This window comes from Xiphias gladius, chromosome 13, assembly GCF_016859285.1.
Source record: "Xiphias gladius isolate SHS-SW01 ecotype Sanya breed wild chromosome 13, ASM1685928v1, whole genome shotgun sequence".
Lineage (NCBI taxonomy): Eukaryota > Metazoa > Chordata > Actinopteri > Istiophoriformes > Xiphiidae > Xiphias > Xiphias gladius.
This window is the reverse complement of record NC_053412.1, coordinates 2,680,017-2,696,248: the sequence shown is the minus strand read 5'-3', so window position 1 is coordinate 2,696,248 and position 16,232 is coordinate 2,680,017.

Sequence of the window (16,232 nt, the reverse complement as noted above, 5' to 3'; positions counted from 1 at the left end):
AAAAGGGAGAAAGACAGGGTGAAACAGAAAATAAAAAGGAGAGGAAGAGGGTTTACTTCTCAATGCCAGATTTCAGCATGGCCTCAAGGTGATGAGGAGGTATTGTTAACTACTGTACTCAAATGAACTTCTCTCCCCCTTTTCCTACGGCAGGACAGAAAATCCAGCGTGGCTGAGATTAGGCTGTCATTTGCCAGCCAGCGTTTCCATTTGGAACATGAAGTGATTGTGCTAATTGAAGTGGCATTCATTACATTAACATATTATACGTCGAAAATGAGACGAGGCCGGCCCCTGTACCTACACACTGCACCGGAGACGATACCGAGGCTGGGGTTAGGGGACGGAGGGGGGAAGAGCGTTGTTCAGCGTTCGAAGAAAATTGCACGCCGGCTTCCACAAAAGGCATCATTAGACATGAAATTAGAAATTTTTCGGGATGAACTGTTCACATAAAGGACTGCGGGGATTTCACACAAGCACTTTGACATGTAACATTTAGCAAACGTCTCCAAAATGTCTCCTTGCCAAACGTGCACTCGGGCGTAATGGAGCACAATACCAACTTTTGGCCTGCGGTCAGAGGGTTGCTGTACGGCTGCAACAGGGAAAAAATAAAGATTTGAATTAGTTTCATGAGAAAATAAATGTATACAAGTGAAAGGAAGTAAGTACAAGAAAGAAAAAGTTTGCCTTGCGAAGGCCTCTCTGCCGCCCTGACTCTAAAATAAGCTTTTAGAAAAACAAAATTCAATTAGAAGAAATGCTTAACAGTGAATCTCTGTTCCACCCACTCTTAGCTGAAAATGCCAGACAAGAAATTAATTTCTACATTTGTGCTTTCAATTTTCTTATTTAGCTTCAATAGGGGGCAGTCCATTATTCAAGTCATCTCAAAGGCATTTTCTTTCACACCCAGCCCAAATATCACTTAAACACAAGAATATTATTTTGCTCATGTAAATCTCTCTTTTCTTCCTTTTAAAAAAAAAAAAAAAAAAAAAGAGAGAGCAGCTTGGCATATTTATTGGTGAGTCTTGCTGAGCCTCTACCCCCCTCCAAGATACCACCTCCCACCGCCCCCGAATCCCCCACACAAATACAATGACCCAAATACGAAGGGGAGGGATGGAGGGTCTAGACGTGGTTTTCTAAAAGGGATCCTCTCTGCCCTGTGGCTCAACTTCGGTCTCAGGTATTTGACATAAACATATTCCCGTTCCTGCTCAGTCTCCCAGGAAAGATGCAGTACATTTAGTACGAATGTCACTCACTGCTGCTCCTGGCTCTTAAGCTGTATTGTTCAAATTCGATTTTCTTTCATGGAGTGCCTTTCACGCAACAGTGTGAACCAAATTGTAATCTTTTAAAATTGGCTCAGGTTCCGAACAAAACAAACAAAACAAAAAAAATCAGTGTGATAACTGGCAATACTGGATGTGCATTAGTTGGTGAGCTGATGTAGGTAAAACGTCTTTACTAAAATCTGTGTTTTTGACCGGCAAAGATCCCCTAAAACACCTGCAGTCCAGCCTATGTACATTTCTAGAGGTATGTAAGATACGAGATACTATGTTAATACTTCTGCAACTTGCAGCACAGCTACTGTACAAAACTCTTTTAATGTGCAACCAAACCATGGTTACAGTATGTACTGTAATGCTGCTGTGCACTCCGAGCTGTATCTGACCCCGTGGCAGACATCCACCGCCATCCACGCTGAGAGAAGCACTCAGAGATTCCCTGAATTTTTGGAGAAATTTGACATTGGTCCAAAACCAATCCCCTGGCTTTGAGAGTATGTAAAACATGTTCTTTTTTTTCCTCTTTTCTTTACCTACAGCTGACTGGAGCACCAGCTGGTGGCGAGCAGCCAAGACTGCAAGGCATTTGCTTTTACTCGTAGGCTAACTGCACTGCTGAACTGCTCTGGGATTTACTCTGCATTATAGAAATGGATTGCAGTATAGATTATTAACGGGATGAGTGTGTGGGCGCGCAAGCTAGGGCCCCGTTTTCTTGGAGTTTGGGTTGCAGTTGCTCTTTTCATCCATTTTTTGCTCTTTTGTTTTAATTTGCATCTTATCTGCAGAGTATTTAGTCTGATTGTTTAAAGAACTTAGAGGATAAATTTAACTGATCTTGCCAATTAGTCGACTGTTGAAAGTTTATATATGAGAACAACATCTTGATCTTACTAAAATACAGATACTGTCAGATTTAACAAGCCGACCTTGAAATCTCCCGGTTTGTTTGCCACTACAGATGAAACAGAAACAACGAAAAGGACATTACTGTCAATCCTAAAAACATACTAAACCCATATGGCATGACTTTGGAGTGTATTTCAGCATTTCCTGCCGTCTACTGATTTACCCATCGCATAGAAAAACCCATACGTGGTATAGTTACTGCTGACATGCATCACAAAGCTAACTCTGTTTTTTTTTTTTACAAACCACATTAAGAATCAAACTATTTTGTATTTATTCCTCTGCATTCAGTTGAAGGAGCAACACACAGAATCGTGATTATTTCGTCTACATAGGAAAGTGGGAAAACTAAAGAATTGAAACGCATAGTTTCAACATTCAGTCAGTTCTGTGTTTTGGCATCATTTATTTGTCACTCTTAACTTTTGAAGTCTGAATCGGGCCATAATATGGATGAATGTTGGCGACAGTCTCCACTCACCACTCTATCTGTACTGCGAGCTTAAGAGCTCAGCTATAATGAATTCAGCCGTTAAAATACACCAGGAATAACAACAGAAGATATGGCAGCTGCTGTATGGTGAGTTAGACCTCAAAGATTGTGCAACTTGGCAAAAAAAAAAAGAAGAGCAGGGCTTCGGCTGAAAAGTCTGAGAAACCAGCAGACAGCGAATCCGGACGCATTTTGGAAAGTTTTATTCCGTCTTTTAATATGGAAAATGTAGGTACAGATATGAGAGAGGAACGCACCTCTCTCCCTCCATCTTTGGAATATGCATGTGATGTGATTGGGTGGGATTTGTGTCCATCACCACCAGTCAGGAATGCGTGTGCTCGTCTCCCCTCCTGTCAAACCGCGAGTGTATTTGTACTTTGATAGGGCAAAATAGAGCAAATCGGAAAGGAAAGAAATCTCCTGTCAGCTATTCTTACATAAAATATTAGAATTCTCATTGTTATGAAGACTTGCGCTGAGAAAGCCTAAGCCTCTTGACTTATGAATTTTAAAAGTATCCAAAGAACTGAGAGAGGGGAGCCTTTTTTCCCCACTGACCTTAATCTTAAATAGGTCTCAGAGACAGGTAGAGTGATAAATGGACTAAAGTGATTCCGGCTGAAAAGAGTAGGAGCTAAGCCCACTCTTTCAGAGGGCTTGCATGGGCTCTTATCGCTGGCGGGCGACAAACAGCTCCAAACTCCAGGTTCCAGAGGAGCGTTTGGGCGCACAGTGCCAGCTGGGCTAATGCATAGATTAGTTTACAAGTTTGGCTCCAATGCCAATTGGATTAAGCCTCATCATGCTGGGGGTATTTCCACATTGTTTGACAGTCTACATACGGTCAGCATCAGGCACAGAGCACGGCTGTGATGGACTTATGCTAAATCCTCTCTTTTTGTGTGTTTATCTAAACGCATTGTGACCGACAGTGTCAGCGGGGTTGAGCAGTTTTTTATTCATGACGTGTTGTGCTTACTGTGTAGGGCTTTAGAGTGTCACCTTCAGCTCCCGTCGTCGGTGCCAGGAAGTGATTGTAACCTTTTATTCCTCAGATAGGGCCCATCTTTTGCCCTCGGGCTACGTCTTTAATACCAGCGCTCTTGTCACTCCGATCCCCCGGTTCAAAAAAGACCCGTGTCAAGATCAAAATATCACCGACAGAGGCCGTATCTAATGCCTCTACACTGAGCTATAATCAGAGTAATCACTTTGAACTAGTTCACAGAAAGGCTCTTTATTTTCCAAAGCAAAATTGGTTTGGTCTCCTTTAAGACTCTGAGGTTTATTTGATTAAGACTGGAGCAGAGCATGAGAAATCAAGGAGGGGGACTTCAGTGGCATTCCTCAGTAATATTTATACGAATCCCTTGGCTTGTAAATCATTTATGCACTTTCCCACTCACGTTTGACTCCAAACCTCAGAGTCAAACGCGAATTAGGTCTCATAATAATAAACTAACCTCCTGCTCAGGCATTGTCTCTTGTCAGATCAGAGGAAGAGGGTCAAGAGCAACTGGACCTCTAGGGCACCCCAGGGACTCTCCCAAAAGCCCTAACAGCTCTGCGGTGGGACTGCAGCAGAGGCCTTTAATTGTTATTTCAGGCCCCCCCCCCCTTATTCTTTACCCCACCTCCCCCACCGCAGTGTCCGGGCAAACAGAATGGTCCTGATAGCTTTGTAATGGGAGGCAGTGTCCGGAGGGAGCAGGCTAGTGACTTCCAAATACATTGCCCTTGTTAGCAATGTTTGGCGCATTGCTCTGTTGTTACAGATGTCGGTAATAGAGCGCTAATAGAGATCCATTACCCTTAGGTTGGTTGTCTGTGTGTGTGTGTGTGTGTGTGTGTGGTGGGGGTGGGTGGAGTGTCATTAGATTACTACACTCGTGGCTGACCTCTGCCTCCCTCTATAACTGATTATTTAATTCGATCAAGTCCAAAGGTGCTGGCGGGTCCGGCACCGGGTTGATGAAGACGGCGATTCCATTATCCCCCGCCGTCGATTGAGATTCAGGATTATAAGTCATCTGTGTAATGGAAAATATTAGCAGAGAGAAAGCGGGGAAGGAGTGGAGAACAATAGAATAACAAATTGCATGTTGCCCTTAGGACAGAAGGTAGACGGAAACATTAAATTAATGAGCCCAGAAGAACTTTGTCACAAATGAATCGTGTAAATACATTGATCTTCTCTCTTCTCTCGTCTTTTTTCTTCCTTTCCTTTGCTGTTTTTCCCTCCCTCCTCAGCAGCCTAATGATTTCTTTCCCTACCATTTTTACATTGGCGAGGAAAGGAAAAAACCTGTTCTGTTTTTCAGCAGCGCTGCCTCTCGGTAAACACTCTTCCTTCTTATCTACACGCTGCCTTCTCCCTAGGCTATGGAGCAGATTTTTCATTTAGCTAAAAGCTCGGTAAGAGGTCTATGAGAATGATAATCCTACCATGGGCCGCAGCTGGCGTTTCCACGGCGCGGATGATTAGTCGGGAACGTTTTGCATTCGACCTGGAGAAATTCTCTCAGTGGGAAGTTAGCATCCGCTTACTGTCTTTTTCGGCGGGGCCCCACTCATGGCCCTCACCCCTCCCTCTCTGTCTACACACACACACACACACAAACACACACTGTCTCTCTCCAGAGGAGGCTTTTATAATGGATGGTGAGGGAAAAGTCTAGCATTTATCTCCCTCTCTTCCTCCTCTCCAAATACTGTCGCTGCTGACACTGTGCATGACACTCGGTGACCTTCGTCGAATATATGTCTAATTGCTATTGACAGTGAACTGGCACCCTTCTGGTCCAAATGGCCCCCTCGTGAGTCTCACGGAGTGAGGCAGGATATCCCACTTTCTGCAGGTATGGTGAAGGATCCACTCAGACGGAATTAAGGCGGTGAACAGGAGGAACAGGTCATGAATGCACTTATCTCATTTGTCTGACAGGTTTAAACGTTTATTACAGGCCTCAGCCCTAATTCCCTCAAGCAGGTGTAAGCTTCCGTTGAGGTGTGAATTATATCCAATCGAGCAGATACGCTCATAATATGATGAACGCGAGCTAAGCTTTTCCAGGTGGAAATTGAATAACTCATGGTTTCTAGGCTTAATCCATCCGTGCATTGTCAAAGACAAACAGGGGGGAAGCATCATTTTCCCTGTTTTCGGCTTCTGTTGCCTTTGTACAGAAACACTTACCATGGAAAACTGTATTAATAGCATTGCACATGTCTTGAATTACACAGATACAAGCGCAGGGTATATCTTTAACAGTGTATGGTTTTCTATGTAACATGGTCTCGGAAGGAAATCCTTTTAAAATGTTTTTCGGCCTCAAACCACTCTGCATTAGAGCCACTTAAAGACACATTGAAGGGCAGCGTGGAGCTTTTTGCACTTTTGGTGCCCTAGGTCACATCACAACAGGCCAACAGTGGATGGACAATGTTCACCGATGCAACAAACACAAATGGGTATTTGCTTTCCTCCGAGCGTCATCTGCCACCTGGCTTTAGTTATGAATACAGCGATAATTATTCCTGGGAGAATTCCTATAAACAACGTAGACATAAAGCATAAATCCCACTCAACTAATAACTTTTAATCTCGATTTGGTCATTTCAGTAAAGGTTTTTCGACAATTTTGTTAGCTGATTCTAAATTTGAATACAATAATTTCCCTAATTTTCCACTAGACAGACGCATAATAGTTTTATTATGGAAACTGCAGTACAACCTCAGTAGCCAGTGGTGAAATAATTACAAATATTATTTATATCCTGTCACCACTTATGCCAGTGGACTGTCAAAACGCTGCAGTAAAATGCCTCTGCTGTGTCTGCTTCTGCTGCCTCCTCTAGGTCATAGTCTTCCCTTGGCTCCAAAAATACATATTATAAAAATAGAAACAGCTGCATTGAAAAATGTTGTTCATCATCTGACGTGACTTACGTGGCGCCATCTTTTGCGCTTGCAACAGACATTCCGTTGTTTAAAACTAAATGTGTAGAGATCATTGTTCATGCTTGCCTCTAACTCTGCTCCAAGGTTGGCTTTGACTTACAGTCCATGCTAATGAAAAAAGGAGAAAATAGCCCCGTTCGCTTGCAATAATTAGCTGCATAATAGAGCTATATTTGGTAAAATTGTGATACACGATATCAAAGTTTGCCAGGACTTCGGCTTTTAATAGCTCTTCAGGGAATGTCTTCACTGGAAAAAATACAGCATCTGTTGTTCCCTCAAATGTTTAAAAGTGACCTACAATCTTACGGTCATACAATTTTAATGGCTGCTGCTTCTCGGGAGCAAAAAACGGAAGTAGTTTGACTCTACATTGCTAACCGCCTGCAATAAGGGACAGTCCAACAGCATCACCCGCTTTCGAGACACATCGCAAACATTGGGTTTAAGTCAAACCAGACCTATGATCACTTTTAACCTAGCATGGTGCGTAATGTATTTGTCCTTTCCTGCTTCGGTATCGCATATCGTTGGCTTATAATGTTCTTGTTTCATGTTACCTGCCTAGAGATTACGGAAATGTCGCAGCATCTGATGGTGGAAATTTTTTTTACGTGGTTTAGAATGTCTGGACGTGGTCGTTAATGGTGACACCAATGTCACTTTTCCTTTCGAGTGCGTTGCTCAAGAGCAGTACAGCGGTACAGGAGTTCTTGACCTTTCACGCGCCGAGGCCCGAAGAGGCTTCACTGGGGCGAAGTCAGACTTGTTCAAAAATCTATTAATGGTCTGTTAATGTAATGTTTGTATATTGTAAAATGTATTCTCAGGACTTCCATTGGGAGCATTTCACAGGATACAGCAAAGCACACGGTATTTGTATTTGTATTCGTACACCAGCAAAGGGGGTTATGACCTTGTGTCTGTGCTATATACCTCTGAATTGAAATGACTTGTGACCGCGTAACAAATGTTTAACTTCAGGGGGAAAGTCTGAAGTGTTCCCCCGATACTGTGGCTCCATTGTCATCTTGGGTTAAAAAAAAAAAAAAAGGGAGGAAAAACATGTTGGATGAATACAATCATGTGACCAGAAGTAACGACAACTGTGACCCATTTGCACGATGATAATTATCCGTCCACAGCCACGGGGGGCTGACCTCCAAGCAGGGACGAAAACAAACCCACCGATTTAAAGCTCTCTTTGTCAAGCAGAAAAACATGCTCACGTTTCTGCCACCCTGGGGAGTTGCTCACACTCTGCATTGTGCAGTATGTTTAAAAATACTGTATTTGTGACATATATTATGTGCTGTGCCGAGTAGCGCATGACCAGTTCCCAGTGTCTGAGCTGGAATGACTCCTTTTGCTTCCATGACAAATGACCTTGACAAATTTCAAATCATTGCACCAATAAGTTTCCATAAGCTGTAACGAAATCAACCTTAAGGGCCCTTTTGTGATCGTATTTTTCTTTCATCGCACTCGTGATACAGTAAAACAACATAAGGAGAACATTACTTCTACTTTTTGATTGCGACATCATTTCAGCTCTCCTCCAGGCAGTGTATGACACGCGACAGAAGATAAAGACTGTCCTGCTCTGCATCATTTTTAGCTGCGGTTGTGTAATCTGTTTATTTTTCCATCAGATGTAAATGAGTTCTTCTGCATAAAGTCACATGAACTCTGAAGTTATCAGATTTAAAATCACTACACCAGCAGCTCCCCATTTAGCTCTCCCCCCATGATTACAGAAACCTTAACAGGCTTGTGTGATCCTTGACTCTTGTCAAATTTATAATCGTGATATTGAAGTTGTATCATAATAGAATGAAACAGCAGATTAGAAAAATGTAATTTCATTTGAACATTTATTCAAACCTTGAGGCAACATCTGATATGTGGTTACGCAGACCTCTCACAACACAGTTTTTGGTCCATGAAAGATTTAACTTCATAAAGAAGAATTTATATGCATTCACGGTCAAAGACTTCTAATGCAGATATTGGTTTTTTGTTTTTGTTTTGTGTTGAATTTTATGTGAAGTTCAGCTTAGTTAACTTTTTATCTCTTAACTCCCTCCAATACCGTAAGCTTCAAAATCATTCAACAACCACTCTTTCAATGAGGCACAGCACAAACGTTGTTCTCGACCTGGGCTACAGTGTATTTCAAAACAAAATCGTAACAGAATTATAACCGAACAAACTTGCACAAACGCAAGTCCTCCAGTTCCCCACTTGCATCATCCTGAACCTCGAGTTGTGTTGAGGAATCTTGGATTCACGTCTGGAGTGAGGAGAAGAGAGACGAGATTAGAAACGGAGAACCTGGCGCTGCGTCGGTGAGCCATAAGCACCCGAGCTCGGCTCCCTCCACCGCTGTCTGCGCTGTAAGTCAGTTGAGTATCGCACCTACCAGGCAGATCGAAATTTCAAACACCGAGTGCCAAGATCTTTATGTGGATTCCCTACTCCCAAATAGCTTAGGATTATTCTCTGTCTAAGCTAATACCTGGTGAGGAAGTAAAGCCTGAAGGATGGGATTATTTAATATGGCATTTTTAATGTGTGACACACTAATCACATCTCAGAACAGGAATACTTCAACCATTTAACTTTCGTCAAGGGAGGAGAGACGATTTTGGGGGGAGTAAGCCTTCAAAAGAGGACCCCCCCCCACCCTTCCCTCCTTCCTTCCACCGTACCTCATCCTGCAGAAACCTGCCGCCAAACCGCGATGACAATGACACATTGTCGTGCCTTAGAGGGGTAAAGGAGGAAGGGAAGACGGCAGAGACGGAGCAACCTCGAGTGCACGAGTGAGGGAAGTTTTTATTCTGACTGTTGTGGCGAGCCAGGGCCGCCACGGCGACGCAGGGAGTCTTTCCTAAGCGTTACACATCAATCCCCGGGCCTAGACAGCAGACAGAATTACTCCTCTGTGTACCGATAATGATTTCACAATCCTCACATACCGGCGTCTGAATCTCCCGCGGATTTGCGGATAAAGCCGAGTTTTCTCTGGGAATCCAGAGTTTAACAAGGTGAAGTAGACGCGCTCCGATCTGACCACTTTGAGCTGGTGGGGAAAGTTAATGCGCGCTCAAACACTGCTGAACGCTTGACAGACGACTTCAGAAGGAGGGAATGGGTGAGGAGGGTTCAGACGCACTCGTCTCTTTGTCTCCGTCATCTGTCCGTGATCATTAATGGTTAAACATCTGAAGCGTTGCTATTATATCAGCATGGAAAGTTATTAAACACACACACACACACACACACACTCAATGCCCTCATGTCTCTCTGTCTTTAAGGATCGCGCTCTGATAGCGGCGAGGAAATCAATGAAGGGCCTGAGAGCAGCCGGTCTGGCAGACTTGACACGCAACAGAGGAAGGTAAATTATTGGAACTTTAATTACTTTGATCCGTCATGCATTGTAGCATTGTGTCAGGGAAGTCAATGCCATGACAGACGCCGAACAAAGGCCAGCGCCGCATTTTCATAACATCTTCACTCCCTTTTCCTAATGCCTGATTAAAGCCGGGGTGTTGAGGACCAAAAGCCCCCAGTCCCTGTTTCTTTTTTTTCATTTCTCCCTCTTCTCTGCTTCTATGCACTGATTTAGAAACTCATTTTGAAAGCTCTGTTTACCCAACTCATTACTGAAGTCAGGGATTGAATGCTGGTCTATTATGGGCCTCTGCACCACGGCTTTACAAACAAGCACAATACACTGTGCTATCACCATTATCACATTGTATGACCGTAATGTATCGCGCTGTTTTCTACCCATAAATATAAGTCCATGTTTTCAGCTAAATTAAGAAGGATTTGCCTCCACAATGAAGCCTGTCCTTTTCTGAGTGGCCACACAAGAAAACAATGACGAAAACCCCACAAAGTAAATGAGCAAGAGTGAGAAATTCCTCTTTTTTTTTATCATCAAAGGGTGTACAAAATTGCCCCCCCTCTTATTTCATGAATATTCTGCCACTTAGCGTTGGGATGAATCTGCAGGATTGTTCATGGAGCTGATAAATGGCCAGCATGTGTGGTAATTTAGAAGCGCACATTAATCTCTAATCGTGGCCTAAGAAGGGAATAAATAGGAAGCAGAAAAAAAGTAATTGATATCTAGCAAATGGGCAGAGCTCCTAAAAAAAAAAAAAAAAAAAAAGTTATGCAGATATAACTAAGGCGATCATCTGTGTTATTAATTGCACAAACTGCAATATGTGAACTGAACAGGAGAGAAAAAGTACTTTGTTTTAATTATTCATTCATGCGTTAAGTACAATTAAGCAAAACTGTTGTTTGAGTAGAAAGTAAAGGGAATAGCTCAGAGAAATCGTCAGCCGTCATCAAGAAAGGAATGCTGCTCTTGACTGGAGTCTTAATTCATTAGCGGATCAGGGATTTCTTAACTTCAGTCCTAATCATCCAGCAAGTATTCCACTGATGGTTTATATGTCTGTCTCTGAGTGATTTGTATTTTTATTGTATTCTGCAGTTCGGGATAATCCTGCACAATGTGACCAAATGGGCTTTGAGACACTTCCCCAGCTGTAGAGGACAGAGAGGACATTAACTGTCGCCTCTGTTTGTGTCCACGTTGATGTACTGCAGGCAGACAGGCCGGAATCTGTTTGTACATAGACACTTGCTCTGCTCATAAGAGCTCATAATGGCACGGCTCTCTCTTTTCTGTCAACTGATGTTTTAACTGAACCATCTTCTGGACTGAGGTGTCCTGTGCCGGAAAGTAACTAAAGTAAAATTACTCAAGTACCGTTCCTGTGTTCCATTTCGTGGTCCGCGTCCTTTAGTTGAGTGCTTCCGTTTCTGTGTTGCTTCTCACTTCTCCTCACCCTCCCTTTCAGAGGGAAATATGGTACTTTTTACTCCCATAAACCACAGCTCAAGATTGAACAAATAATCTCATAAAATATGATTTGTTAGAGATGAAACTACCCAACAGTACATAAAGTTGGTAAGAAAAAAAAAGAGAGAAAAGCTCCACCTCCGTCCGGCAGCAACAATATTACTTATGTGGTAATGCATTGGTGATGATAGCCCAGTAATATCATATACTATAACAAAGTAACACTCTAAAATGGACCCTTCCGCCCAATTACTACTTTTACTTTTGATACTAAAGCTACATTTCCTGCTTATACCTCTGTATTTTTGCTTAAGTGAATTTTCACAGGGGGACTTTTAGTTGTAATAGAGTGTTTTCAGAGTGCGGTATTAACCGGTAGCTGGCCTCATCACATGATGGCCCTGCTTTTGTCCACAACGTAACCTTCTGCATCATCTGCGGCAGAGAATTTGCGATCGCTTCCCAATCTTTTTAGTTTGTGTGGACCTATACGCACGTGCGCTTAGAGTAGCGCGCACCTGTACTGTACAAATGCAGACAAAAGCCCTTCAAACGCTCAGAGAGAGAAAAAAAATGGACGGCCTGACTGCATCTGAACACACAAATTTACCCTTGTCACGGCTGTAGCCATACACATTATGCAAAGACAGATATACCGGCATCTAAATCCACACACATCCTTTTCCTGAAAGTAAAGAGGTCACTTTTCCTGCTAAGAAAGTTTTGAACCCGAACTGTCGCTCTGGTGTGAAGTGAACATCAGCTCCCTGCGTAAAACTTCAAATGTTAAGACCCTCAGAAAGAGGAGAAAAAATCATACTTCTCTCTTAATTTGTATCGATGGCCTGGAAGAAACCAGCATGCTTTGCAGTTCTGTAAGGGGGAAGATGTTTAAGTGGAGATTAATTCAAATTTCTGCTTGCTCAGTACTTGTAAAACTAAAGCAATTTATATTCCTTCTCTTAACGATCCCCCCTTTCTCTGATTGCGGTAATGTAATCTAATTGTAATTATGATACTATCTGAATCATGCAGACCTTAACATGATTGGAGCTACTCATTGCATTAAAAACTAATTTTTGAGAAATGATGAAAGGAGCACTGGAAAATGTGGTAGTATTACATTTTTTCTTTATCTCTGTTTTGTGGGGGGATCTTGTTCTCTTCGTTCTCCTCCTCCCCTCCATCCCCCCTGCCTACAGTCACACTTCTGGTGTAAATGACAAGGAGGAGTGGATCCGGGTGGGTGGGGGGTTGGGGTTGGGGGGTTGCTGGATGGGAAATGGACCACCCCAATTAAACGTATCAGACTCATCAATGGCTGCGGGATAGCAGAGTGCCACTGCGAACAAGTTCACTGTCGTCCCACGAGGTTCAGCTTATCATAGCATGTGCCTCCCACGCCATGCGTCACCCCCTTCCACCCAGCACCCCGCTCACCTCACCCAAGAGGAGAGGGGGGAGGAAATGTTTCCGGCTGGAATGATAAGACTTTAGTAAAACAGTTGTACAGGCCATGGAAGCAGCAGTGCTGCTGATACAGGCTCAGTGTCACGGTGACAGTATTGTCGGTTGAATGTGGATGTTTGAGTTTGTATTTAAATGCGAATAGATATGTCGGAGCTGTTTCGGTTTTTCAGCTGACAGAAGGTAATTAGGCATTTCTGTTTTAATTAAGAAAAAAAAGGAATAAAAAAGCTGTAAACTGTGTTTTCTTAGATCAGTTCCTCCTGCAAGTTGCTCACTCATACCGAGTAGTTGATGTATTGGTAGGACCAGACTCGTGGTGGTTGTGGCCAATCTAACAGTGTTTGTTAGAGAAGAGGAATTCTTACAGAGATGTGTCTTTGCTCCAAAAAATGCAAACCGCAAAAGTATCATTCATTTTTCAGTGTTTTAACAAAGTGTCACGTTGTGAAGAGTTGATGTGGAAGTTTCTGGTTTGATGTTGAGCATCATTGTCATAAAAGACCCAAATTAAACCACTGCAAATCACTTGTTTTGCATTTTAGATCCATTGGTCAGATTCTAATTTGGCAGCGTTATTTATGAGAAGACACGGAAACCAAAAAAGATCCACATCCCGAAATTTTAAATTTTGCTCCAAAGAATAAGAGCGTTCCTCTTTAAAGAAAGAGAATGCTTCACTTAGCATTTATATTTTTATTTGGAGAACTGTTCACTCCCATACTGTTTGGACACTGACACACAGTAATATTGGTTTTGTTGGCTTCAACATATAGTGAAGAAAATTACTGCAGAACCAGTGCTGATGCCGGCATGGAAACACTTTGGCAGCACTTTAGCACTAAAGGGATAAGGAAGGTGCTGCACCTGCAAGCCACGTTAACTGTAAACACCAGGGTTAAGGATCATTTTTATCAGAATATGACTCCAGCGAAATCTCATTTGAGGGGCCAGAAGCCCACGAGTGTGGACTGCGAGCCTATTCACTGCGGTGACAAGCAGACATGAGGCTGAGGTGAGGAGCCGGAGAGAGGCAGGGAAGGACAGATAACTCCACAGCTGTCACACTCCTGAAGGTAAAGCACTTAATGTATGAAATGAAGTGGTAATGCAGAGGTGGCCGGCCAGGCGGCAGGGACTAATGGGCATCGAGATGCTCTGAAAGTCTCTGTAGCTGAGAAGGGCTCCTTAAATCATCCAGGGCAAGATAATTTACCTGCAACTGTGCGGCCATAGCAGGTACAGCCGATACTCCTGGAACCAATCTGCTCGGCAAAAGCTAGAAAACAGGGAAGGCAGTCAGTCGGGCTCACAAAATCCAAAAATAGTGTCACAGATGATCACCGCTAAAGGTGGAGGAGATGGGTGTGCGTCCCAAAAGTGGAGAGCAGCAGTGACATCTGAACTGCCACAGCTGGAAGCGTTGCTGGATCAGTAGAGTCTCCCCTCATACGGGGGCCTTAGAACCGCTCGATTTCTTTATATAACTCGGGCCCAGTGTAGAGTAATGAGTTGAGTCACCAGTCAAGGCGGCCTTATCTCTTCTTCCTTTACAGAAGCCTTTATAAGGCTTTTTTTTGCCAGTTGCTCTTGAAAATAACGGTTCACATCTTCATGTTGGTGTTTGTGTGTGTCTGGAGTGTCTTGTACACTACTCTGGTTGTGTAAGTTCAGTTTTCAGTGATACCTTGGGAAACAGAAAGCAGTTTTTAGTGCAGTAAGTGTTGCTGATTTTTGCTTTTATGCATTTAAAAAAAAATACTTTTCCTTCCCTGGGTTCACATATATCCTGATGCCTTGAATAGGATTGTCTTGCAGTATATTTAGGATCTCAGAATTTGTTTATTGTGATACCAGTCACACACATAATAATATTATAATATTGTTATATCTTGCGCTACCTCTCACTCTCAACCCTAATGAGTTCATTTATCATGGAATTGTAGACACTTTGCCAGACTTAATTTTATATTATATATATTTTATTTTTGTGTTCCACTCTGAAATATAAAAACAGTTTGTATTGTACGTGCAAAGGACGCGAAAAAAGTGACAAAAAAGTGTCACCTGAGCGGCACCTTACAGCAGCAGCTGTGGCATGAATACAGTCACGAATCCAACTGCCAACTATGTTTAACATTGCTGAAGGATATGTGATTCTGCCCCCTTCTACAACCCCCCCCCCCCCAACCCAGAAAATCCATCTGTGCATGTATTTTTTTTTTTTCCCTTTCCGTTAACGCACAGCCACACTCAGTTCATTCAGCCGTGGCAAACGCGGACAGATCTCCGGCTATTCCTCTTCTCCCGATGCCCTGCTTTGCCTCCTCGGTGCCACCTGGGTGCTCTAGTGGCTCCGAGGCGAGGATGTGCAAGACGTGGGCAAACTGCGTGTAAGCGTCTGAGTTTGTCTGCTGAGGGCATGAGCCATATTTTCATGGAAAGACTTGAAGCAAACACACAGACTGCGAGCGTCTTATAATAATGTCTGAGGAGGTAAAAAAGTATAAAGCTTCACATTTGAAAGTGTCACCTCGTCAGGAACTTACAGTGTTTATGAAATAAAAATTACATGTTTTACAAGTGTTTAAAGTTCAGGCGTCATCAGATTTTCTTCGTCTATGAACCACCGTGTTACCATTAATATGCAAGTATCCAAATTATATATATATATATTATATTAAAAAAAACAAACCTGGTGAGTTTAAAACGAAACCGAGTTTTTTGTGGAAGACACAGTTAAATAGAGTCCAGCGAATAGAAAGGGAAGAATTTTACATTTATACATATATAAATGTAATAAAGATTACATTTAAGAACATATTCAAAATAAGCAAGGTACATTCCAGATAGAGACATGAGGCTTATCTCTCCATTACAGGTTTATTTCTACGGAGAACATTAAAACATGAACCATTTCCTTCACACCTTCTTAGCTAGAAGGTCATGTTTCCTTATCATTTTCCAGGTAAAAACAACTTAATACTCCTTGACCACTTTTGTTGTCGCTGCCCAATTGAACTCCTGCGGGGCATTGAAATCGACAGTGATAATCCTGTGTGCATTTGGCTCAGACCTCTGAATGTGTCGGAGAAAAAAGGCTTTGAAGTGAGTGGTCCAAAGGTCCCATTTCATAATGACTGGAGGAGTGTCATCGTGCCCTTAACACACGGACCTTAGCACAATCTCCTGCCACCGTGGAGG